Raw genomic sequence first — 24534 nt, 5'->3', positions numbered from 1 at the left:
AGTACATTACATATATACATATATGTTCATATATATACCTTGTACAAATACATGTACATATACATAGACAAAATATATGTGTGTGTGTATATATATGCCCTCCATACACACACACACACACACACACACATTTTATGTATGTGGGTATCTCTCTCTATATATATATTTACATATCTATATATCTTATATGCCAAGCACAGTGCTAATCGTTTTCCAGGTGCTAACTCCTTTATTCTACTCCAGAACCCTTGAAGTAGGTGTTTTTCTAAATTGTGAGATAGGGTTGCTTCAGTTTCCCAGAGGTCCATTTCATAGATTGTCATTCTGAAGACAAAATTAGATAACATACATAAAGAACCAGGCAAAATTCCTATAAGCTTCCAGATGAACCACATATTAGACTGTACCTCTCCTACAGTATTTTCATTTATAAAATGAATTTCTTGCAAATTGTTCTGACAGTTAAATGAGATTTTGAATTGTATCTCATGTAAATAATTTTCTGCCTTCTGTTTGTTTATGACTGAAACCAGGTTAACCTATTATAAAATATGTTTCATTCACTTTTGCTTTGCATAAATATATTTCTATTTCCCCCGTCGATGTTTATTATAAAACCAGAGCTGCATTCTCCTGCTTGCCATGGGTAGGTGTGTATGTTGGGGAGTGGAGAGGGGATGGTGGTGTTAATACACTCCCTTTAAGATCAAAACTTCTAGAAAAAAAGATTATTTATTAATGATCAGAATAATATTTGCTCTTTTGAGAAGTGTCATTACCCAAGATGTGAAACATTATTTTGGCCAAGGGCCGATCTGAAGCATATTAAAAAAAATTTTTAGGCCAACTTGCACATTATACTTCCACATAGATAATATATCATTTTAATAACATTATTTGTTCTCGTGATTTTTTTATTTGCTGAAATTCCATAAATAATATATTCATCATGTACTCTATTATTTGCTTGTCATTTTATATCATTGACCAGGAACCTTTGAGCTAGAAACATTTGGGAAAAATTAGATTATCTTTTCTTGACTGGTTTTGTAAGCTACCTAATTTTTGAATTTTTCCCCCTCAAAATTTGTACTAATTTTTATTAATATACCATTGATTACTGTTATTTTAAATGCAACAGAAAACATTTTCAACAAAATGAAAGATTGCTCAGTGTGTTTACTTTTTATTATACACTTTTTAAAATCAGATATTTCTCTTACTAGCATCTGTCATCATTTGGACATATTTTGTTTCATTTTATTTTGTTGAAAATTTTTTGGCTGACACCAGGCATCCCCCGGTCAGTCTCCCAGATAAAGCTTAATCTGTGATGACAGCTAACCTGTTGGGCACTTGATATATCTTTTCTTTCCTGACCCAACCAGTGGACACACAATCAGAACAAGGTTTTAGGGCTGCTAGTAGTATAAGAAGAGATTAAGTGTCTCAGGTTGTGTGATGAGTCGGCTGCTGAAATAGCCAACCCAGCTAGCCAGCAACTATCCTTTAGAACACTATGTGTTCATAACTGCTCTGCTGTGACTAGAATTGAAAACATTTTTTTTCCTCTTAGCATTTTTCATTATATTTGGTGAAATGGAAATGGATAGACAGACCAGGGGGGAAGTAATTGATTCAATTCCATAGTCCAAGTGCTTAATAGAGTTGAAGATTTGTAGTTCTTAACAGAGCACCATAAGTCATTATCTAGGAACTTGTTAGAAATATGTTGTCAGGCCCCACTCCAGACCCTACCGAACCAAAATTGCTGGAGGTAGGACCTTAGAATCTTTGTTTTAACAAAATCTCCCGGCAAATTCTTGTGTATGCTTAAGTTTGAAAACCATTCTTGTGAAGCAGGGATTCTCAAACCATTGTTCTCTGGTTAATAGCATTTGTCCCACCCAAGAATTTGTTAGACATGCCATTTCCCACTTTCCACTTCATATATGACAAATAAGAAACTGGGTGGGTTTAGCAATCTGTGTTTTAACAAGTCCTACGGTAATTCTGGAACATGGTAAGCGTGGTAGAGCATTTCACATTCTTTAGTAAATAGCAGAATCACCAGGGAAGCTAGTTAAAATTGTAACTATGTGGGCCATTTCCCAGAGATTATGAGTCATTACTTTTAAGGGCATGACCAGGGAATCTGCATTTTAATTAGCTTTTCAAGTCATTGTCATATAGATTTCCCTTGAACCCCAGTTTGAGATATGTTGATGTGTGTCTGTACATCAGGTTGAGCCTGCATGGTCAATCTTAAAGAGCAGACTAAAATTCTCTGAGAGAAAAGAACAGGTTTACTTACATAGGTAGTACTTCCTTTTTAAAAGGTTTCAGGTGTCTGAAGTAGATTAATCACCCACATTCTTCTCATTTTCCCAAATTCAATCCTTCCAGCCCAGAAGAGATAACCCCCTGCTAGTACATTAGTATTCTGGATGCTGGGAATAATGCCATAGATACAGTTTTTAACCTCGTTCATAACACCAGAAATACAATCATAGCATTATGAATACACTAGTTCCAGTGCCTCTGGGAGGAAATATAATTTCTGCCTCATCAAGTTTTATTGATAAAACACAGATGTAGTTATATTATTCATACGACTTTCTGAATTTGTTTTTTGTCTTTTCCAACTTTTTTAACATAATCTTTATGTTCTTATGGGAAAAGCAATCATTTGAGATACATTTAAATGAGCCAAGTCTCAATTTTTAAAATTTATTTTCAGCGTATGATGGAAAAATTGAAAACAACAACAACAAAATACTCTGTAGTATCTCTGGCAGTTACTTGAAGAATCATGTACCCTTCTCCACAATGACAGACAGAATGCCATCCCCAGTGTATCATTGACCCATCCCATGTTACCCATATAGGTAAGGCTTTTAAAATACAATCCCTGCAAGATGACTTCACTAACAACCTTAGGAATTCTGTTCATTCCAACAGAACAGGATTGTCTGCCAATAATTAAAGAATTCTGACCCACTAAAAATCAAATAAAAACAGTATAGACCCAAGTTGATTGTTATAGATATCAGAAATGTGAGTCCAATGCAGATATATTTTTTTCTTTTCTTCACCAAGCAATTTCAATAGAAACTTGCCAAATTTTTGTGAAAAGGATCCACTTTGTAAACCTAGCCTGAAAGATATATTTAACTGATATACATCATTTAAATTAACTGCATATTCACCAACTGTATGACATTACCAAGTTCGTGGATTCATTTCTGTGCCTTGGTTTTCAAAGTCCTCTTTGATTATAGTTACTGAGAAGAAAAACTGTGTGTCAGAAATAATGGAGCTGAGCCTCTTATATTAAGTGGTTAGATTGAATTAAATAATTTACTTGTCAGTAATGACTGAATGTCTTTCTGTCTCAGGCATCTTGCTTGGTCATGGCAATACAAGGTCAAAGAATTTTCTCCATGAGTTCATGATTGAGCTTGCTTGCTTTGTGTTCTCTTTTTGTTTTTGTTTTTGTTTTTTTTAGAATCAATGTATTTCTCTGGCAGCAACATATATATACTCTTAATGCCGGTATAACATTCATGAAGCCAAATTGGATTATTGTCAATCTCAACTATATTGAGATATTGCAGAGGAAAAGTAGGTGTTCTAGTGGTCCCAAATAGTCCAGCTGGGTACTCATTGTACATTAGTGGTTAACTCAGTGCCATCCCACTGATGGTTCAGGATGTCATCTGGAACCAGTACGTTTGATTTGGGTTTCACCACAAGGATAAATGGACTTGGAGATTTCAAACAATTTTGCCAGCTTAATTTATTTATATTTCTTAGCAATCATTTATTTAGTCTCTCATTTCATAAATATGAGTATATACTATGTGTCAGGCCCTGTTCTATCCTTTAAGAATAAAACAGTGAATATAGTACAAAAAATTCACACTCTTGTTGAGATGGTAGTAGGGCAAGTTTAGAAGCAGAGAGTCAGTTAGGTGGTTAAAACAATAATCTGTTCAGATAGAATATCATTTTTTCAAAAGAGAATTGTTTTTAATTTCTATGTCCTGAATGAATGAGCTTAGATAATTTTTCAGATATTTCTATGTAGTGAATAACTCTTGGCTTTCCTAGGATAGTCCCACTTTACACCAGTTTCTTTGTGTGGTCTAACATTTGCCCCAGATTTTTAAAAGAGGTAATATTTATAATTGAATTAAGATAACTTTGGATGGATTTAGAGACCTATATTTTGTACTGCCATTTTCTGCCATGTTCTTGTTTAATAGTGCATAAGATACATGTTTTGAAAACAACGTTTTCTGTTTAGTTAAATTGAAAATCAACCAGTGACAGTCCATTTTTCTTTACCTGTACCTTTCCAGTTACAACTTAAATCAACATCTTCATTTCAAAAACATCATGTATAAAATGTATTTGAGAAATGAAGACTACATATCATTTCTATAAAGCTTATATATAACTATGAACATACTTTCTATGGTGATTTGGTGACATCACCTGTTGCAAATCATACGAAGTTCCTTTTCTGGGGGAGGGGGTCAAAGTGGTTGATTATTAGCACTTTTGTAAATTTAAAATCACATACAAATATTTATATGAATAATGAATCACACTTTTAGAATTTTTTTAAGTGAACTGTCTTGGAATTAATGACCTAGTAAATAAAATATTTTTCTAGTGAAAAATCAGTTACTGAATTTCCATTTCACATGAGACATGATGAAAATTTAAGAGGCCCAAGAAGTTTGTCAGAATCTACTTTTTGATATTGAAACTACAATTATATCACTGACTCTATGAAAACTAGAAAACCAGAATCTACTGAAAATCTTCAGCATCTACTTTAAAAGTTAACCCTTGTTTTCGAAGTTTGAGCACAAAATGAACAATTTAATGCATAAACCAACAGGTGTGTTTACATAGTTCTCTGAATCATGCCTTTTTATCTAGATCAAATGACTTTTTCTAAGTCAGTTTTGCTCACATCCCATTTCAAATTTTGCTTTGGATGTACATAATTAACACCTCCCTATAAAGCACATCATATATAGCATATATTTGGGAAACAGGTGAGAAGTCCTGACAAAAGTCTATCTCTAACACTGAAGCAATAACTGTGAACCTTTCCATTAATTGACTCCACTGGAGAACTTTGGCAAACCTTTAAATGATACTGGCCAGGCAGGACTTCCAGAATGGTGGAGTTAGGACCTTGATGAGTCTGCTACCCAAAGAAAGCCAGGGAACACGAGCAAAGCTATAAGAATCTACTCTTTGAGAACTCTGGAAATGAGTCTAAGACATTGACTGTATTTATTCAAGAAAAACTAGTGTATCTCACTAAGAACAGCGGGGTCTGTGCTATTTTAACTTGCGAGTAATGCCATCTCCCTGGTCTCTAGCTTGACGTAGTGGTAGTAATGAAAAGCCGGTGACCTCATAGCCAACAGAGGGCCTGACTTCTTTTGGAGCCCTGTTAAAAAGCCCCATCCCCAGAGTACAGTTTATGATGAGAGTATCGCTGCTCTCTGGAAAAGCTCCATTTACAGAGAGTTGCCAAGAAATGAGAAATTGACTCAATTATTAACACTGTAGCTACCTAAGGCTGTGATTTCAGTTGGAGTCAATAAGAGCTTGGTCAAAAATCAGAAGGGAAGACCTGGTAAACTAGATGACCACAGGAGACTCTGAGCAACTTGGACATATTTCTGGGGATCTAGAAGTCTGTGTCCATATGCAGGACTGTTCACATGGCCAAGAAAGACCTAAGAAAAGAGAAGACCCAATAGTTCACCTCTGGTTGACCTTGAAGTGAAGTAAAAGCACAAAGAGGAAGCAAAAGCTAGGACTGAATTGTAAAGTTCCTGAAATGTGATGGCATACCTTCACACACAGTTCCCCTTGGTGAAAGGTAGGGGGCTTACTGGCTCAAAGTATTTATAGAAAAATTCTTACTCATCGTTGGTTGAACACTAAGCTATGGTGGCTCAGATAACCTTTCAGAAGCTAGGTTCAAAAATACAAACAGGAGGAGTACCCTGGTGGTGTAGTCGGTTGAGCACGACTCTTGGTTTTAGCTCAGGTGGTGATCTCAGGGTCCTGAGATGCAGCCCCACCTCGGGGTCTGTGCTCAGCGTGGAGTCTGCTTGAGATTCTCTCTCCCTTTCCCTCTGCCCCTCCTGCCTGTGCTCTTTTTCTCTCTCTCTAAAAATAAATAAATAATTCTTTATTTTAAAAAAAATACAAACAGGAACTTTAAAAAAAAAGTAAACAAATTCAGTGACTTTATAATGCTGAGAACACAGAATCCACAGACATCCAGGAAAGTAACTAAAGAGTAAATAGATAATAAAAATTAATAATAATAGCAACAAGAAAACAAAAACCCAGCAAAATAAATTCAATGAGGATGGGACCTAATTTCAAAATTACTAGGATAGGGCACCTGTGTGGCTCAGTCATTAAGCATCTGCCTTTGGCTCAGGTCATGATCCCAGGGTCCTGGGATCGAGTCCCACATCAGGCTCCCTGCTCCATGGGAAGCCTGCTTCTCCCTCTCCCATTCCCCCTGCTTGTGTTCCTGCCCTCACTCTCTCTCTGTCTGTGTTAAATAAATAAATCTTTAAAAAAACACAAAAAAACAAAAAAATAAAAATTATTAGGATATATTATCCAAAATGTTCATTTTCAACAAAAATTTGAGGCATGCAGAGCAACTAAGTATGGTTCATACACAGAAAATGAAGAGTTAAAGTAAACTATGTTCAAAGAGTTAAATGTATAATGACTAAGTCTCAAAAAATAGCATCAATAGATATTAATAGCGATAATAATAACAACAGCAACACTTATAATGAAAGAACCAAATTGAAATTCTAATGTTGAAAAAGGCAATGACAGAAAGGAATCAAATTTAGTTAGAGGGTGTCAACAACAGATTTGTTCTGGCAGAAAACTATTAGTGAATTTGAAAATAAGTAAATAAATGATACTGGTGCTATATTAATGACACCCCATGCTTCACTTAGAAAATCAATTAAGTTAATTTCAATATAATTTTCACTTTATTATCTAATTGATGAAATTAAAATATTTGGAAGTTCATTCTAAAATAGTAAATATACTTGACATTATTTTGAAGGTATTATAAATTTTCTATAATTATTCAGTATTAAAATAACTTTTGTTCTGGGAGAGTAATAATAAAATTATAATGTTTATGTCCTTGTCACAGCAAAATCAATCTTACTAAATAAGGGAACCCTCAGAGAAGATATGTAGTTGAAATTGTTTTCATTTTGTTTTCAGTATTTTATTTACTTTTGTTTGATACACACATTAAACCATAATTAAATTCAAAGAAGCTGAACATTCTTTCCATTGAAATATCAACTGAAGTTATCCAAATCTTATAAATCCACAAGAGTGTGTCCATCATTGTTAAATGCCTACCTATTCAAGGCTTTTGCCCATTTTTTTCCCTTATTTTAACATTGGATTGCCTGTCCTATTTGTTGATTTATAGGAGGTATTTATATATTCTGGGCATTAGTCTACTGATGTTTTTATATGTTACAAATATTTTTTTTCTCACTTTGTGGCTTTTCAATATTTTCATTGGGATTTTAAATAAATAGAAATTTCTGATTCTAATGCAGTACAACTTCTCAGTCTTCTCCTATATGAAGAGCTATTTAAGAAATATTTGCCAACTCCAGTTTGTACGTGCATGTGTTTGCTTTTAGAAGCTCTCTTGTTTTAATGTTTAAATCTATAATCTACCTGGAATTATTGTCTTCATAAGGTGTAAGCCCTAGTTATAGTTAATAATTTTTCTTCCAAATTGATATCTGATTGATTTAGCATCATTTACTGAAAATTCTGCTCTGCCATATTACCTTTGTCATAATCCAAGTGTCCATATGTCAGGCTCTGACTTTGTATTATCTCCTTGTCTCTCTCTGTATCCAAACATTATTAACCTAATTAAAATACCGTGTATTAAAGAGGACACGTATTGAATGGAGCACTGGGTGTTATACGCAAACAATGAATCATGGAACACTACATCAAAACTGGAGGGGGAGACGATCCATGAGAGCCTATGGGCTCTGAAAAACAAACTGAGGGTTCTAGAGGGGAGGAGGTGGGGGGATGGGTTAGCCTGGTGATGGGTATTAAAGAGGGCACGTTCTGCATGGAGCACTGGGTGTTATATGCAAACAATGAATCATGGAACACTACATCAAAAACTAATGATGTAATGTATGGTGATTAATGTAACATAATAAAAAAACTAATGATGTAATGTATGGTGATTAACAGAATATAATAAAATAAAAAAAATACCATGAATACTGTAAATACCACCATTCTTTAAACACCATTCTTAATATTTTGTAGTATTGTTAGTCCTCCAAGTTTGTTCAATTTTTAGCCTTTGAATTTCTGTATAATCATAGAATCACTGATCAAAAAAATCTCTTTAGATTTGGTTGAGGTTTGATGGAGATTATAATGTTGAGACTATTGGGTTTTTATAAGACTGAGACTCACAAAGAAGGATATTTAATTTTTAAAAAAAATTCTGATAAAATATACCTAACATAAAATTTACCATTTTAACCATTTTTCAGTATACAGTTTAGTGATAGTAAATGCATCTACTTTGTTGTGTAATCATTACCACCATCCACTCATTTATTTAGTTAAAAATTTTTTTCTCAATAATAGTTTCTTTCTACATAGAAGTCTCACTTGCTTTTGTTAGATATATAATGAAGTAGTTGATGTTTTGAATGTTATAGTAAATTCTATTTTTAAATTGTATTTACAGTGTTTTTTTTAATTGAAGTATAGTTGACACACAATGTTACATTAGTTTTAGCTGTACAACATAGTGATTCTACAACTCTATATGTTGAGGTACAGTCCTTTGTTATTCATTAATCTTTTATCAATCAATCTTGTTAAATTCATTCTAGTAATTTTGCCATGGGTGCTTTGGAATATGTTATGCATATAATCATGTCCTCATCTGAAAAGAATGAATTTCATTATGTTATTTCAATGAAATTCCTTTAATTCTACCACCACTGCAACAGATAAAAATAAAAAATAAGTAAAAGGACAATACCAAATGTTGACAAGAACATGGAGCAACTGCACATAGATCAATGGAACAAAATAGAGAGCCCAGAAATGGGCTCAACTCTATGGTCAATTCATCTTCGACAAAGCAGGAAAGAATGTCCAATGGAAAAAAGACAGTCTCTTCAACAAATGGTGTTGGGAAAATTGGACAGCCACATGCAGAAGAATGAAACTGGACCATTTCCTTACACCACACACAAAAATAGACTCCAAATGGTTGAAAGACCTCAATGTGAGACAGGAGTCCATCAAAATCCTAAAGGAGAACACAGGCAGCAACCTCTTCGACCTCAGCCGCAGCAGCTTCTTCCTAGAAACATCGCCAAAGGCAATGGAAGCAAGGGCAAAAATGAACTTTTGGGATGTCATCAAGATAAAAAGCTTTTGCACAGCAAAAGAAACAGTCCACAAAACCAAAAGACAACCGACAGAATGGGAGAAGATATTTGCAAATGACATATCAGATAAAGGGCTAGTATCCAAAATCTGTAAAGAACTTCTCAAACTCAACACCCAAAGAACAAATAATCCAATCAAGAAATGGGCAGAAGACATGAACAGACATTTTTCCAAAGAAGGCATCCAAATGGCCAACAGACACATGAAAAAGTGCTCAACATCGCTCGGCATCAGGGAAATCCAAATCAAAACCTCAATGAGATACCAACTCACCCCAGTCAGAATGGCTAAAATTAACAAGTCAGGAAATGACAAATGTTGGCAGGGATGCGGAGAAAGGGGAACCCTCCTACACTGTTGGTGGGAATGCAAGCTGGTGCAGCCACTCTGGAAAACAGTATGGAGGTTCCTCAAACAGTTGAAAATAGAGCTACCATATGATCCAGGAATTGCACTACTGGGTATTTACCCCAAAGATACAAATGTAGGGATCTGAAGGGGTACGTGCACCCCAATGTTTATAGCAGCTATGTCCACAATAGCCAAACTGTGGAAAGAGCCAAGATGTCCATCAACAGATGAATGGATAAAGAAGCGGTGGTGTGTGTATATATACACACATATATATGTGTGTGTATACACACACACACACACACACACACAGACACACACACACAATGGAATGTTATGCAGCCATCAAAAGGAATGACATCTTGCCTTTTGCAACGACGTGGATGGAACTGGAGGGTGTTATGCTGAGTGAAATAAGTCAATCAGAGAAAGACATGTGTCATATGACCTCACTGATATGAGGAATTCTTAATCTCAGGAAACAAACTGAGGGTTGCTGGAGTGGTGGGGGGTGGGAGGGATGGGGTGGCTGGGTGATAGACATTGGGGAGGTTGTGTGCTATGGTGAGCACTGTGAATTGTGCAAGACTATTGAATCACAGATCTGTACCTCTGAAACAAATAATGCAATATATGTTAAGAAAAAAAAAAGAAGATAGCAGGAGGGGAAGAATGAAGGGGGGTAAATTGCAGGGGGAGACGAACCATGAGAGATGATGGACTCTGAAAAACAAACTGAGGGTTCTAGAGGGGAGGGGGGTGGGGGGATGGGTTAGCCTGGTTATGGGTATTAAAGAGGACACGTTCTGCATGGAGCACTGGGTGTTTTGCACAAAGAATCATGGAACACCACATCAAAAAAAAAAAAAAAAAATGACAAGCCACAGAAACCAACCAGGAGAAAATATTTGCAAATGACACATCTGATGAAGTACTATCATCTCAAATACACAAAGAACTCTTAAAACTTAATAAGAAAAACAACCCAATTTAAAGATAGGCCAATGTTCTTAATGGACACCTCACTAAAGAAGATATACAAATAGCAAACAAGCCTATGAAAAGGTGCTCCACATCATGTCATCACGGAAATGCAAATTAAAACCAGACACTCTACTCTTAGATGGCCAAAATCTGGAACGCTGACAACACCAAATGCTGGCCAAAGTATGAAGCATCAGGAATTCTCTCTCATTGTTGGTGGGAATGCAGAATGGTACAGCTACTTTGGAAGACAGTTTCCCAGATTCCTACAAAACTAAACATACTCTTACCATAGATGCAGCAATCTTACTCCTTAGTTTATACCCAAATGGATTGAAAACTTAAGTCCACACAAAACCTGCACACTAGTGTTTATAGCAGCTTTATTCACAATTGCCAAAACTTGGAAGCAACCATGATGTCTTTCGAGAGTTGAATGGATAAACTATGGTACATCCAGATAATGGATAATTCAATACTAAAAACAAATGAACTATCAAGCCATGAAAAGATGTGGAGGAAACTGAAATGCAAATAATTAAGTGAAAGGAACCAATCTGAAAAGGCTACATACTGCATAATTCCAACTATATGACATTCTGGAAAAGGTAAAACTACAGAGACAATAGAAGGATCAGTGATTGTTAGAGGTTAAAAGAGAGAGAGGAACGCACAGACAGAACACAGAAGAATTTTAGGGCAGTGAAACCACTGTGTATGCTACAACAATAGTAGATACATGTTATTATATATTTGTCCATCCCCACAGAATGTACAACACCAAGAGCGAACCCTCATGTAAACTATGGAATTTGGATGATTATGATTTGTTGTGTAGATTCACCAACTCCAGCAAATATACCACTCTGTTGGGGAATGCTGATGATGGGCAAAGCTGTGTGTCATGACAGCAGGTATATGGGAAATCTCTGTACCTTCTACTCAGTTTTGCTGTGAACTTACAACTGCTCTAAAAATTAAAATCTATTAAAGGAAAAAAAAGAACATGGAGCAACTGAAAAACCCATGTGGTGATAGAGTGTGAATGGATATACACATATTGGAAAACTGGTAGGTTTTAATAAAGTGGGATGTAAGTGGACCCTGTAACCATGCAGTTATACTCCTAGCTATATTCCCAACATGAAAGCATATATATGATCCCTAAAAGGAATATGTAAGAGTTTTGTACAGGAAAAGAAGACATATACAGTAGTCCCCCTCATCTGTGAGGAATACAGTCCAGGACCCCAGTGGATGCCTGAAACCACAGATAGTACCAAACCCTGAATATACTATTTTTTTCTATATATACATATTTGTGATAAAGTTTAGTTTATAAAATAAGCACAGTAGAGATTAACAACAATAACTAGTAATAAAATGGAACACTTATAGCAATCTACTCTAATTAAAGTTTTGTGACTGTGGTCTCTCTCAACATATCTTACTGTAACTCACCCTTCTTTAGTGATGATGTGAGATGATAAAATGCCTGTGTGATGAGATGAAGGTGAATGAGTAGGCGATGGGACATAGTGTTAGGCTAGTAATGACCTTCTGACTATATATCAGGAGGAGGACCATCTACTTTCAGACTGTATAACCAAAACTGCAAAAAGCAAAACTGTGGATAAGAAGGGTCTGCTGTATAAGCAAGATTTGTTAAACCCCCAAACTGCCAATAACCTAACTAGTCATTAGCAGTAGGAGAGAGAAATCAATTAAGATGTATTCATGTAATTTAATAAGAATAAATGAACTTTACCATTACATGACAAGAAGGGTGACTCTCAATTATAATATTAAGTGCGAAGTAACACACACACATATACATTAGGTAGTTTCATTTATATTATGTTAAGTAAAAAACATGCAGCAGACCATCTATGGATTTTAGTTGCAATACTAGTTACCCTTTGGAGGCTAGTGACTGTGAGGATGGACATTTAGATGGGGGAGCTCCGCAGTTCTGGCAAACAGTTTCCATGATGGTATATATTTTATGAAAATATTTTGAGCAGTACACTTTTTATTTGTTCCTCTTTCTGTATGTTTTATGTATTTCAATAATATATTAGAAACAAAAGAGAATGGCTACCAATTAATTTTCTGTTTTAGTTATCCGACCGATAAGTAGACCCAACCTCATGCGCTAATCTTCGTAGCAATAGTAAAGACCAGAAGCACAACCTAAAATTGCAGGAAACGAGATTGTTTAGCCTTTAGGGTCAGTTACATGACTGTGGATGTTAACAGGTTTGGAAGATGCCCTTTAGCCCAGTCACATGGGGTTTGCTGCCAGACACAAGAGCAGTGAGTAGAACAGATAGATGGAAGGTTCCTGCAACTTTTTTTTTTTTAAGATTTTATTTATTTATTTGGCAGAGAGACAGGCAGAGGGAGAGGGAGAAGCAGGCTCCCTACTGAGCAGGAAGCCCAATGTGGGGCTTGATCCCAGGACCCAGGGATCGTGACCTGAGCCGAAGGCAGACGCTTAACCAACTGAGCCACTCAGGTGTCCCAAGGAACTTTTAAAAAGAACTTGACAAGTTCTTTTTAAAGAACTTGTCAAGTTCTTTAAAAAGTTCCTTGGGACTTTAGTTCCAAGAACTAAAGACAAGAGTTACCAAAAGAAGCAAAAAAACTTGCAAATGCCTGTAAGCTCAGGCAAACCCTTATGTATTTAATGCAAATAATCTTTCTCAGGAACTCAACCCCTGGAAGCTGAAGCACTTCCCAAGGTCTTTGTGAAATCTCTGAGAATCACTAAGCCAGCATGCACAGGCCCTGCTCTGATGAGCTCTACTTTCTTTGCGTTTGTTTTTCTCATCATAATGGGGTCTTATATGCCGTGTGTCTGTGAGTTGCTTGAGCAGTTCCATTACCACCTGTATTAAAACCTAAGTACTGTTTTGATGTACCTTCCTCTGTGTTCTTGGCCACCTTCCCTTTTGTGGTAGCATAAATGTAAGTACGCTATAGCATCTGCCTGTTTTGTACCTCTCTCTTTCCCCTCAATCTCTAACTCAGAGGATTTCTCTTTGTTTCTTCACTAATTTAACTCCTGTCTTCCATTATTTAACCGCCATACCTTTTCTTCCCTCTACAGAAAGTGGATCTTCTGAATTACAACAGATTGGTTTTAATAAAGCCTACATAGCTGCTATTATAATTTTTAAAAAGAGAACAACAGCATAGCATTCTGAAGTGGGAGATTTTGGAGAGGTAAACAAACGTTTAAAACAAATATTTGATGTTAAACGATGAGTTAGAGCAGGGTGATGATCTGAGGTTAAGCCCCTGACGGAGCAGGAGACATTAAACAACGGTTTCTTTGCGAAGCCTCTTTCAAGCCAGCACTGATTCACACCCCGCTGAAACATCATTATCTCTTGTCTGTCTTTTCTGTGTCCCTTTGGGGTATAATTTATAGTAACTCTCATGATGAGGAGTTGACGTCTTTGTTTGGGCATAAAGGAAGGAAGGTCATTAGCAATCATCTTTTTTTACACTCATTAAAAAGCGGTTGGGAAATGATGTCAAAATTAGTGAAGTGAATTCATCTGAGTTAGACAGCTCCAAGTAGCAATACCAAAGCCAGACTTTACTTTCCTGGAAGTTAGGAACATTCCCATAACCTTATGTTATTATCTCCCATCTCCTAAGAAGGAAAAATACATCTAGAGCAGTGCCTGGCCCCCAACGAGTATTAAAATAGTCTAAATTGTTTTTATTTTATGATTATCATTGTCCTGAGTTTCACTAAGAAAAGTCTACTTAGTGTTTTACTTGTATTGTCTCATGGACTATTTAGAAATCTAGGAGGTAGCCATTATTATCCCTATGCTATAGAGGAGAAAGCAGGTGTATAACTTAAGAAAAACTTAATAAGGTCCTGCAGGTACCAAGCAGCCAAGCTAGAATATGAACCTGAGCAGGATGGCAATGTCAAGTAAAATAAATTCAATTTTTTATGTATAACATGACTTCAAAAATATAAACCCGCCCAGAACAAGGAAACCGAATAAATAACTTAAGATATTAATAATAAATTAATGTATATGGTAGGGCTAAGAGTATATATGTTTTGCCTAGTTTTGTCAATATTGCCAATTATATTTAATAAGCCTGTGCTAATTTTATTATTAAAAAACATTTATTTTTAAATGGTGCATACACCAAATGCAAATTTTAGCTACAATACAGCCAAGGAAATAGGGTCCAAGTTATCCTGGAGCTGTTTACTATAGGAAACATGTTAAAATATGGGTCTACCACGTGTACATTACTGAAGAAAAAGCTGGTCAGTTTTCAGGGGGAAAAAATTTGATGGTAAGAGGAAAAACATTGACAGAACCATTTGTATATTTGTCTTGATCATGAGGGGAAAAGATGTGGACAAAGAAATGGGTAACAATGTTTTATAAAGCATGGATTGAAGAACTTACTCCTTAAACCAAATGGTGTCCTTCATCTCCAGATAAATTATAGACCTCGAATACCCCCGGCTAGAAATATCCATGATAATTCAGCACTGAAACTTTCAAAGGAGAACAGCATCAAAAACTTAAATTGAGTAAAATCTGCTAAGGACATCTGGTTCCTAAAAGCCGTATTTTGTCATCAGAATATTCATGGGCAATGTCAGAGTCCAATGCAGGTGCCTCTGCCAAGGAGGGTGTCGCTGTATACAGGAAGTATACGGAGCTCTGCACACACACAGACACACTTTTAGAAGTTTCATTTGCATCACTGCTGTTTTAGTATTCAGAATTAGAGTTTGCTTTATCAAATTTGAGTCCTGTACTTTTTCTCAGCGTAAATGAGAAGACTCACTGGGATCAGTTTCCCTTGTTGTTTGCCTATTCTGCTTATTTCTCACATTGACCATTTACTCAATAAATACCGAGTCTTTGCTATGTGTAATGGGGAAAAGGAGAAAACAATTGTTCATGGTGAGAAACACTGGGAGACAAATAATGACAAGTGATTATAGGCATCGTGCTCTGTTGGAAGGAACCCAGAATGCTAGAGGATCACATAAGCTAGTCTTTGCACAGATCTGAGAATATTCCTGAGAGTGTATCCGGGCGACTGCCTCGAGGAGATGCCACCTGAATTGAGCTTGTTTGTTGGAGTGGCAAAAACGTGCCAGATGAAAGGAGGGAGGGGGTTCTATGGGGCAAGGTTTAGCAGACAAAGGGTATGGCATGTCTGTCTTTAAACAGTAGGGTTCTAAAGTGGAAAGGACAGCATTCCTGATGTTTGCTAAAGTGTTATAACCCATTGGAACATGCTATTTTCCTTCTCGGGGAAAAGAAAGCATCGGGGCAAGATTTACAATTGAAGCTGTCAGTTTATCAGGCTGGAGCAGGTGTGAGGAGCAGCAAGAAATCAAGTCCAGAAGGAATAAAATCAGAAATAGAGAGATGAGTAAAAGTGGTAAATAATGGCCATGGCAAAAGCCCGCCCGAAACAGCACAACAAAACTCTAGCATGAAAATGAAATCCAAACTTTGTATTATAGGGAGGTTGTAAAAACCTCAAGAGCAATTAAAGATTCCTTCAGGTGAGGCACTGCTTCGCTATTGATATAAAAATAGCAATTGATTGCCAAAAACAGACAGCAATTTCTAGCACCGTTAAGTACAAAATCTACCCATTCTAGTAAACAATCTTTAATGTGGTAAAAACAACTGAGACAAAAATAGTATTTATCTTCTGCCTGATAATGGCAAGGCTAAGAGATAACAGATCTTTTTGGAAATCTAGTTCAGGAAAAATAATCATGAGAGTTTTGTCAAATTGTGTTCAATTAGAGGGAGGCTAAGCTACCACCACTTGGATTTTGATCTACCTGTAACAGAGACGCTTCTCTAGTTTTCATACTGTACATTCTCTAAAATGCCATCATAGAAAAAAGGAAATTTATTTCAATATGTTCATTAGGTTCTTAACCAGTCGGTGTCATTAAAATGTTTATTTTTCTTATGAAAATTAAGCTCCTGCTAGAAAATGCAAAAAAGTACATGAAAACAAATATCAACCATAATCATAGCAATTAAAAGTTACAATCACAGTTAATATTATAGTGTCTGTCCTTTTAGTATTTTTCCTGTACACTCATAGTGGCATATACAGTATAATTAAAACTACATAAAATTTATGTCTTGCTTTTTTTTTACTGTATCATAAAGGTTTTCCCAAATTGTTAAAGTAGTATTTACAAATAAATTTAAATTGCCACATAATGACTAACATTGTGAAGAAATAGATGGAACCATTATATGGAGGAAATGGATACAGCGAAGATGCATTCACAAAGAACATTTTTAAATACAAACTTTACATCCCTAGTATTTTTCTTAGGATCAGTTCTTAGACGTGGAATTACTGAGTTAAAGAATATAAATATTTTAAAGTGGAAAGTAAGCAGAATTGCCTAAATAAATCACATGATTTTATAATTACCCAAGCCAGAGAGAGAAAATTTTCCAAAAGTTTGAAAGATAAAAGGAATAGCCTTAATTAAATTAATTACTTGTGTTTGGAAGAAGATCTGAGAAAGCAATAAGTTCCAGTTGTCCTTCTTACTCTGAAGTTTTAGTGGAGACATGAAGCAAAGGTGTAATTTGAAATATCTTGCAGGTTTATTCATGTGTATAGGGAGTTGTTTCAAATTTCTAAATTTCTTAAAATGGACCTAGAATTCAATGAGTTTACCTTCCTGTATTTATTGATTTTAGACTTTGTGAACTCTGTTATAAGTGATAAACTTTAACATTTAAGTAGTTAGGATAAATGGTTAGAGTACCTTTATAAATTTAATAAATGTGGTGATTTGGCTTAAAAATTAAAACTAAGAAAATGTAGCAAATTGAGTTCCAGAAACCATCCTTCAAATTTTACATGTATTTTTAAAAATTAAGTTCTCACAACAATAATATGGGACTTTTTTTATTTTTACTTGTTTATACATGAATAAGTTGAGTCTTAATGTATTGTTAGTAGAATATTTGTGAATAGGATATTTATGTTCAGTCAAACAGACATTCATGGAATAGCCACAGTATAGCAGACATTATGTTAAATGCTTTGGGTAAATAATGGGCCTGTAGAAGGCTCAAAGCCTTGTTTTGGAGGCAGAAACAAAGAGTTATTTTTAAGTGCAGACGTAAATGGCTCCACGGGAAGCCAAGGAATGCTTTCTGTGGAATGTGATGGAAGAATTTAATCTTTGTACATTAGTAGAATGTATCCAGATGAAACTGACTTGAGTTGATAAAAGTTCTTGTATATGTGACTCACTATATGACTTCTGAGGGAGTTGTCCACTTTTTTTCTAAAAGGAGTGTGTTAAGCATTACTTCACATGTCATGGTAGATTTCATAACTCATAACAGCCCTTGATGGTAGAAACTATTTGTCCCATTTTACAGATAAGAGGAAATGGCACATCAAAGGGATTCAGTAATTTACCTAATTCACTTAGTTAGGGTCTGCCTTGAATTCAAACTCACATTAGTCTACTCTGGAAACCCATGTACTTAAATTAACACATAGGAAGCTGTCTGGACCACACAGAATACATGGCAATTGTATAGTCACTAACTGCTGGAGACTGAATATTTGTTTTCCCTCAAAATTCATGTGTTGGAACATGATCTCTAATTTGATGATAATCGGAGGTGAGGTCTTTGGGATGTGATGAAGTCATAAGGGTGGAATCCTTACAAATGGGATTAGTATCTTTATAAAAGAGACTCCAGAGAGCTCTCTTGCCCCTTATGTTGTGTGAGGTCATAGGGAGAATAAGGTCATCTACGAACCAAAAAGTGGACCCTCAACAGACACCAAATCTGCTGCCTCCCTGATCTTGGACTTCCCAGTCTCCAGAATAGTGAGAAATAAATTTCTGTTGTTTACAAGCCACCCAGTTTATGATATTTTGTGATGGAAGCCTGAGTTGACTAAGACACCAACTCACTGAAGAAAACTTGGCAGGTTGTTTGAGTAGTCTGTATGTGTCACCAGCTGAAGACTATCCCGTCTCTAGTCAGCACAATTCCTGACCTAATGTTTGTGACCATTGAGTAGTCAATGCAAGAATGAAAATCAGAAGAGGTCCTGAAAGGAAGTGTGTGTGTTAGGGGGGTGGACTTTGGGATGTCAGGGCTATGCCAAGGAAAGTTTTCTTAAGACCGTCACTGCATAAATAGAATGGGATGGGGTAGAACTACCAGTTAGAAACTGTAGGGGATACACTGTTACCATCTTCTAAACTTCCATTTTTTTCAAGACAGTGATATTCCTTGGTTAAAACACCTTCTCACTCCACTGTAGCTAGGAACCATTTTTTTTCCCTTCTCCCCACCTTTAAAATGAGCAGAATGCCTTTTTGGTTAACCAATAAGCATGGGGGTGGGGGGTGGGGAGGAGAAAACATGCTAAGGATGTAGAACAAAAGACAAATAAATTAGGTCTTGTTGACATCATTGAATCACCACATAATCTATAGATTTTGGACCTAGGATTTATTGCCGCATGCCATAAATAAATCCCTTACTTGTTTAAGCCATTAGAGTAGAGATTTTTTTTCTAACTTGTTGCCAAATGGAATCCCAGCTGAAGCCAACTCATATCAGTGGAAGCAGTGAGGTCAGAGTTGGGAAGATATTTAACATGTCTAGAGAAAATAAAATCAGAATTGATGGCAAGAGAAGTGAATGGGCTGAAAGAGGTATTAAGTAAAATAATGAATATGCCTCCAAAGGCTGTTTCACCAATGGTCTTGGTCAGGTAATGGCATACAACAAAGGAACAAGGGTGAGTATGAGAAGCATAATGTGGAGGGACAACTATCAGCTTCAAGCTGAGACACAGACGAAGAGGGAAAACAAAGCTGAAGGAACAGGCCAATAAAATGGGCTAGTAACAAAGTCACTTTAGGATGCAGGCAGCATTAACATGTTCAAAGTTTAGGTAGGAGGGCATTCTGGTCCAAGCTTCTGTGGTCAATTAAATGAATAGGGCCTTCCAATTCCAACTCCCTTTGACTGTTGCTCAAGATTCAGAGTCCTAAAAGAAGTCATCTCATGTGCTGGGCATGGACTATTCCACCTTCGATGCATATATGTGGTATCGGGGAGCATGATATCTAGAGATTTTGAAGTAGGACATTGAAAATTCCACACATCAAGATTAGATTCAAGGTTGTGGTTCTCCTAAAGGGAGAATGGAGTAGTTCTAGGGAGAGTAAGTTGGATTCTGAAGGGCCAATAACACAGAAAATGTCCAGGCATTTCCCCTGGCCCTGCTTCTGCAGGATTGACCCCTTAATCATTCATAAACCCTATTGTTTTAGATAAAAATCTGAATTTTTGTCCTGGTTCCTCCAATGATACTCTGAGTGCCATAGGGCTGATAAAAGAAAGAATTAGTATTCTAGACTTATGGCTGAGGAACTTGGCTCCTAGACTTAAATTCTTTTACAAATAATCCCCATGCATCCATGCATGCTGACAGATAGGGCACAACACTTTAATCGTCATTGGCTATGGGCCTAATAAAAGGGGGAGGGTAATAAAATCAAATTCTGCTGGGCTCCTTTTTACAGGCAATATCAAGCCCTGTGACCTTTAATGCCCACTGTCTATTTAGATAGTCATGGCTCAGAGCTGGTATTAAAAGTAGCTAGAAATACTTGTTCTGAAGTGTTGAAATATATTGCAAATTACACTGGAGTATGGGCTCAGTCCAAACTAATCCTATATTGCACTGACCTTTGCAAAATCAGTTCTGTTTTCCTTGGCAGCTTCATTTCCACTCCTTCTCTTTGTCTTATACCCCTGAAGTTCCATCTTTATTTCATTTTGGTGTCAGGAATCGGTATGAAGTGGCTGCTAGGTTTTAGGTGTGTTCGTGTGAATGTGTGTGATAGGTTTTGCTTCTGGGTGACCAAACAAACATTTTTCATTCCATTTCCTTTGCAGGCTCATTTTCATTTCAGGTCTCTGTATTCCTCAGACGCCATCAAATACTTTTTCCTTTGTAAAACACTGAATATATTATTCTGGGCTTTGCTTTTTCTAGGACTCAAAAGAGAGCTCAGGGTTTTCTTGTTTCCCTACACATTAAAAAGAAAACACTCTATTCTACACACCCAAACTTTTGTGTCAAGTAACATAAAAAACAACAAAATTAATCATAGGAGGGAGATAAAAACTACAGATGGCACATGCTCACGGGGCTCTTGTTTCCAAATTCTTAAGCGGGAAGGCTGATTTCTGAGCGAAATGATGTGGAATGAAAGCATCATGTGAAAGATGAAGGATTTCTGAAGAGAATTACATTCGCTTAAACAGGGAAGTGGTTTTTGACCTTTAGAATTTAGCCGAAAGCTTGAATTACCTCACTTCTGCATCTTTGTGTATAGAGAAGGCACTAAGCTCTACTTTAATAAAGTTTTGTCAAATATTTTGTGTGGAGTTTTACTGGAGCATCACTCAGACTGCAGACACCCAGCTGTGGCCCATGGCATGGTCAAACACCAACTTGGCTTCAGATTTGTATGTGCAAGTTCAAAAGAGAATATATTCTGTCAACCATCCTAGAATTATTTGTTCACTCAGCTCAGATTTAGCCCTAATGAATGGATGACAAAGTCCTGTTTTGCAAGAGGAACTTGCTCTAATTTTGACTTCCAGATATTATTATCTGTCCATTGTAGTAGTTCTTATGTTTTTGTGTGGTTAATTACCATCCTAGGTACTTAAAAAATATTTCCAGAAGATATTTCATATCTTCTAAAGCAGAGGATTTTCATGGTGTCCCTGAAATCTGTGTTTTTTACAGAGCAGTCTGAGTGATACGGGAAGTAGAATGTCCTTGAACTATGCTTGGAGAAACACCTTTTGGTTTATATTTTTAATGATAATTGGAAAAATTATACTCTTTCATGTCTTCTTCTTTGTACATATTCCAATGGTTTCACAATCTATACAGCCTTGCACTTATTTTTTCAATGATTTCTTTAACCATCCAATTGTTCCATATCTTCTTGAGTATGTGTTTTTATCTTTTGAAGACCTTATCCATTAAATAAAATAGTTTTTCTTGTATGCTAAGGGTTTTGATGGGGAGAGTCCTTTTCCTAGGGGCTGTCACCCTAAATACAGCACAGACACTCAAGGGTTAATCCTGCTGATTGACAAGCGGGGTAGCCAGGATTTTGTGTTTCATGCAATCTAAGGGCCTCTGGAGTAATTGCTTGTCCTATCTTATCAGCATCAAAGGAGTAAGGAGGGAGACATAACACCTATGCTGTAAGGTTCTTTTTTCCCCTCCTTTCTTTGTCCTCTAATGATAAGGACACAGAAGTAGTTAGAGGAAGGGGGTGGAAATCGGGGGAGAAATTAAAAGAATATGACTAGAAAAGAATGTCTCCCTTTAGCTATTACCGTTCTGTGTGGAGGAATCAGACAGATTAGATCTCAAATTCCAATCTCAGTTGCCTTGAACAAGTACCTTCATCCCCCGACACTAAATATTGCTATTATGAAAATGCACACAAGACATATCTCTTGGTCAAGGGTTTTAGAGGGAATAGATGTATGGGAAATGTACAAGTATGATTATGTTCACCAGAATGACTTTAGGATATATTCACATTCAGGAATTGATGTGAACATCGTACAGCACTTTGGGTAGCAGTTTACTTTTTATACGTGCTAATGACTTTAACCTTACTCATTTGATTTTCAAGTGATAACCTCATCTCATGTGTTGAGCACCTTTAGCAACATATATTTCCAATTACAGAACAAAGGTAGTTTGGTAATTAGACCTTTTCTTCGGTTTTCAATTTAATTGGGTGGCCCAAAATAGTGTGAAGAAACATTCAGGGTGAACTCTCTTGCCTCGGTGTGGCTGAGTTTGCATGCTTCTTCTGATTGTATCAATGAGATTAATGAACAGATCTATATTTAATGATATTCTAGATACATGAGATAAATTAGAAATACTTCCTCTGTTGCACTGTCCTTCACATAAGTTCATTTTTGGCCATGCACATAAATTTAGCTAAAGTGAACATTCTAAAGGATAACTTTTAGCCCCTTTCACTCTGTGCCATGTTGTCAATTCCTAAGAAATACATAATGCTGAGTAAGAGAGAAAAAGCCAGTAGTTCACAGCTGAGCCTCAAATCCTATCTACTTCAGACTCAGCTCAAATGTCATTATCTTTGGAATGCTTCTCTGATATTCTTCCCTTTCCTCCTTCCAAGCCAAGCCACCAGTTACAATCAATAGGTTCTATTTTTGAGTGCTCATGGAAATCTTCCCAAACATCTGTCAGATCACTTATCATTGTAATTGGGCACCAAGTACTATACAACATGCCCTGGATCCAAAGATGATTAAAAAAAGAGACCAGGCCCTCTAGGAGTTCATTAGGGGAGACTGATGTAATAAGGAGTCTTTGAGAATGGAAAAATGAATAGGTAAGGTAACCTGGTGAAAACTCCAAAATCAAGTGATTCCCCCTGCATTTCTTAGCTATGGAAAGTTAAGCTTTCTAGTTATCAAATACAGTATTTAGCACTTTCAAGGACATTACTCACTTAGTCTTTTCAATAACTGTAAAGTGAAAAATGAAATCGTAGTTCTTCAATCTTTGGGGAAATATTGAGACTCAAGAGAGGTAATACAGCTTTTTCCTTGCCACACAGCAGGATTTAACAGATTTGCCTCATAATCGAGCCTAAGATCTTACAAAAGACCTGACCTCAAATGCAATATGACATAAGGTCTGTTTGGGTTTTCACAATGACAGTTTTTGTGGAGGTACAAAAGAAAATCATAGAATGTATCTTGGCATCATTTGTTAGTATGGAAATGAGATATGTGATCTTAATTAAGGAGTTTATTCCTCATTAACTATATTTTTCTCCCTTTTAAAATAAATCACATGGTATGGGTTAAACAAAAAGGAGAAGAAATAACATGTCAATGTACATTTTTGCTCTCTATTCATTGTCCCTACAAAATGGTACATCAGTAAATGAACTTAAAAAGAGAAAAAAAATAGCTTCCCCCCAAAATGATTTCTTTGTACACTGTTAACACCTTATACACATAGGATGAACAGAAAACCATGTGATGTAACCAAGACTTTTTTTTAGGTAGAAGTTGTAAATTTATATACAATAGATGCCTCCTTTAATAACCTAATTTCTCATAGTTTTCTAGATCTGAACAAACCAGCATCCGTCCCTCGCTGCGTACCTTCTGGCACTGGAAATCATATAAGCTCAAGAAAGCAGTTTACCTTTTGTTCCTACTGAGGTTTTTTTTTGGTCAGTAATCATCCTCTTGGGAGTGGCCTTTCTATTTTCCCTATAGTCAGCATTCCAAGGTGCCATCTTATTTTCAAATCCCACATGGTTCAGGGAAGAAACAGAAAGTTCTGATATTTTGAAGGGTTTGAGAACCATTTTTTTTCCTACATGGAGGAAAAGAAAGAAGGAAGGATAGAATTAAATAAGGCAATAAGAAAGGAAAATTGGAGAACAAAATAAGGTTGAGTTTTTTAAAAAGATGTTATTTATTTATTTGAGAGAGAAAGTATGAGCAGGGGTAG

This window comes from Eumetopias jubatus, unplaced genomic scaffold (assembly GCF_037043125.1).
Source record: "Eumetopias jubatus isolate StellerSeaLion01/CBP00866 unplaced genomic scaffold, mEumJub1_p1.0 scaffold_10, whole genome shotgun sequence".
Classification (NCBI taxonomy): Eukaryota; Metazoa; Chordata; class Mammalia; order Carnivora; family Otariidae; genus Eumetopias; species Eumetopias jubatus.
This window is presented reverse-complemented; position numbering follows the sequence as displayed.